Source organism: Chaetodon auriga, chromosome 11 (genome assembly GCF_051107435.1).
Source record: "Chaetodon auriga isolate fChaAug3 chromosome 11, fChaAug3.hap1, whole genome shotgun sequence".
Lineage (NCBI taxonomy): Eukaryota > Metazoa > Chordata > Actinopteri > Chaetodontiformes > Chaetodontidae > Chaetodon > Chaetodon auriga.
Window position 1 is genome coordinate 25,333,761 of NC_135084.1, and position 3,740 is coordinate 25,337,500.

The 3,740-nt window shown below is 43.8% G+C and overlaps 1 protein-coding gene across 1 annotated transcript in view; it reads right to left on the bottom strand.

Moving 5' to 3' along the window:
* Positions 1-3,422: 3,422 nt before the first annotated feature.
* Positions 3,423-3,740, bottom strand: part of hectd2 (HECT domain containing 2) — a 41,330-nt gene continuing 41,012 nt past the window's right edge. Inside the window, exon 22 of the mRNA XM_076743439.1 lies at positions 3,423-3,740. This exon is cut by the window's right edge and continues 2,877 nt beyond it. The gene's annotated coding sequence lies outside the window, so the exon portion shown is untranslated.

The window sequence follows — 3,740 nt, forward strand, 5'->3', positions numbered from 1 at the left end:
CACGAGCTCTCTGATCAAAGTTTGTCTGGGATGAGATGTGAGATGTTCCCTGTGTGCTCACACTTCACTGTATTTGTGCAGCGCTGCTCACATCACAGCGTTTTAACACCGAATGCTTTACCTGTGGGAGGTATTTGAGTCCTGTGAGAGCCGAGCAGCCAGGTGTGGTTGATCAGTCACTTCGTGTTGGCGAGGTCATGTGACAGCACACCTGTGGTCAGTTAAGCAGGTCGTTGATTCACATGAAACAAACTGATGCAGTTTTCCAGTTTTTCTGATGAAGAGAGCAAACTTTGACGTTCAGCCGATTCTGTCCCAAACCGGTGCTCACTGGAACTTTCTGTACTGCGTTCTTCTCCAAGACACATGTAAGAAACCAATTCATAACTCGTATAATTCAAGTATTTCTAAACAAGCGTGAGACACTAAAACTCCTGACAGATGATTCAGATCCTTCAGTCCATCAGCTCTTCTCACAATGCACATTCATCATTCACAGTTTTTCATCTGATCATCCTAAATCATTATCACTCAGCATGGTTTTTGATATCTTTGGTGATTCAGGTTGAAATCCTGCGTTAGAAAATCCAGAAGAAGAATAAGTGATAAACCTCAGAAAGTCATTACAGGAGTTAAATTATTCAGAGTCTCTGGATGCAAAAAGAAACGTTTACATTCAGGTCGATGTCACAAACTTCAGGTACTGTTCAGATCTACGTGTCCTCACAGCTCTGCTCGTCTTACCAACACATTTCTGATATAATGTACTAATGCAGACAGATGTGCAGCTGGTGGAGGCTCACTGGAGGATAAGGGGTGAGATGTTTGTGGTGAGTGCTGCAGAGAGAGTAGGTGATGTTCTTGATGAGAGGGAAACTGATCACCAGCGTTCAGTATGACGAGTTTCACTGTGACTGAACCCACTGATGGATGGAGGTGGTCACTGGCCAACAGTTCGATAACTACAGGTCACAGTTTTGAATTTCAGTGAGATGGATGATTTTTACCTTTCCCCCATTTCTCTGGACGTGCGTGGCTGATGAAAGTGCTGTTTACCTGAGTCATATTCTCTGATAACTGCTGCCGATGTGTCAAAGGTAAAAAATGTGTTGAATATAGTTGAAAGGTTTCATGAAGATCGTTATGCAACTGAGTTTGTGTGCAAACAGGATTTCAGCGATGGCGTGCTGATCGGCCATGTTTGTTGGCAGCTTCTCGTCGTCGGCTGACAGAGTCAAAGAGACAGTGTGCTGTTCCTCCGGCCTCAGTCAGCCAGGTTTTCTGGTTGAAGGTCCGTTTGAGTGGTCTTCAAATGTCTTGACTCTGGACAATAATAAACTGTGAGCATGTCATCATTTTAAGATCAAACACTTCAAGCACACCACCAGAACCTCTGTGGGTTTCCATTGCAGCTGTGGATAAGATTAATGGAGCACATTGTCAAAGATGTTATAGTAATTATAGTAAATTATAGTTGTTTTGCAGCTCATCTGTGCAGAGTTGGTGAAAGAACAGTCCATGTTGAACACAGACGACGTCACATGTTGCCAGAACCGAAGCTACAGATGAGCATCTAAACAGAAACTTCAAGTTGTCAGAGACTCAGGGTTCAATCTCTGCCATCTTCAGTCTGTGACACAAATCATTTGATATGCCTTCAGCAGCACGTCGGCGAAACGTTCGTCCTCCCTGGAAAACATCTGTGTCACAGTCCATGTTTACTGATGGAGGTCATAGATATAACTGCCTTCATTCAGTATAAAGACTGAGGAAATGGTTCATTTGTGTTACTGACAGTGAAAACCATCACACACAGTCCACACAGTCCTGTTTTAATCAGATCATGGACCAATAAATAGTCATGGAGGTAAAAGGTTTTTTTTTTTTTTTTGTTAAGGGTGAGGAAGAGCGCCCTGCAGGACGTCCCACACTGAGGGAAAGCAGCAGGGACGACCCCCGCAAAACAAAAACAAAAAGCAGACTTTGGCTTCAGAGTTTGTGGGCGTGCATTAACCGAAGTGTCAGCAACGAGCCACCAGCGACTCCAGCTTCACCTCCGCTCCTCCTCTGACGTATGGGAAGTCGTGTGTACTCACAGCAGCAGATCAATACGAGGCCGAGCAGGACTGGGTTTACTGAAGGTGTTTTAAAGGCCTCTGTGCTGCATCGCACCAACAAATTAAAAAACAGGGATCAACTGAGGGTCACTGTCCGAACACTTGGCACGACAGTGTGATTATTTTAGAAAATTAATAGGAAGAAATTTGCTGAGGCGCCCTGTCTGCTCTCCTATTAAAAAAGATAATGGTGGACTGTTGGCGGGTTACTGAGTGACAAAGCTGCTCTGGCCATGGCCTACATATTTCTGTTTGTTTAATAAGCGATAAGATCTCTGCTGCCCACCATTAAAGTAGGGCACCTCAGCAGCTCAGAGGACGGAGAGAGGCAGAAAATGAGGAGAAAAGCTCTGTTGGAGATTAACTGGCATCCACAGTGAAGGAGAGACAAACAGAATGAGAGTGATTGTGTGTGAGAGGTGTGAAGGTGAGCAGCTCATGACGGAAACATGAGCAGGGCTGTTCAACGCCGTCTGAACGCTCTGCTGCACCGATCAACGGCCGCACTGCGCTGCTGTCCTGTCAAAGCCAATCCGCCTTGTTTCTGGAGACCTTCACATGTGTTTGTGGTCCCAGTCTGCAGCATCGGCCATCATACGTGTGTTAAGGAGAGTCAGTTACATCAGCACCTGCTAACATTAGTGGGTCAGTTACATAATGACTGACTGCTCTGACTTCCTAATGAATAACCACTGAACGTCCTGACGAGCCAATCGCTCGACTTCACCTGTTAAACAGAATATCTGAAAGTTTATTAATGTTACAGAAAGACTGTCCTCTAAACTCAACTCCCTCCACAGTATTCATAAAGAACCGTGAAAGCCTGGATGATACTTTAGATTATTAAACTCTGAATCCTTTTCTAGATTACTGTGGCTACGCTGCTGTCACAGATGGTGTCGCACTGCTTTCCTCTCCTTTTCTGACTGCACTGCCTTCTACTTTTACATTTAATTGCTCTTGAATAGTTTCTATTTTTATTTCTATTCTTGTTTTTACTTGCTCTACTTCTCATTATCCATTTTTTACTTTTACTTTTAACCTGTACGTAGCATTTCTGTCTGCCTGAATTTCCCCTCTGAGGACCAATAAAGGATCTTATCTTTAACTTTGTGCATGTCTGATGTTTGATGGTTGTAAAAGTAAAAAAGTTTCCAGAAAAACATGAAGTGTTCAAGCAGAGCAGCTTTGAGAGGTTGGAGGAGACTCGTCCCATCTGCCCACCCCACCACCCACCCACCCACCCCGGGGAGCGTGAAGCAAGGTTCATCCTGAAGAAACATGCACAGTCAGCATTTTTTTTTTCCATGGGGGACGAGCCCTCAGCCTTTACTGTACAGTAAATACTTGTGGGATCACTGCAGTACATACAGTGTGTTATATAAGATTTGGGCAACAGAGAAGCAGAGTGGGTTTTCAAAAGTGGGTCATTTGACAGACTGATGAACCTGAAGGTTTACAACTGTTAAATAATAAAAAAAAACAAAAAAAACATGAGAAATACAAGACTTTTCTCTGCACTTTTCCGACAAGTGAAAATAATTACACCTCAACAAACTTCTCAGTCCATTTGAACTATTTTCAAACAGATTTCGGATCAGCTCTTCGCTCTGCTGTCCCACT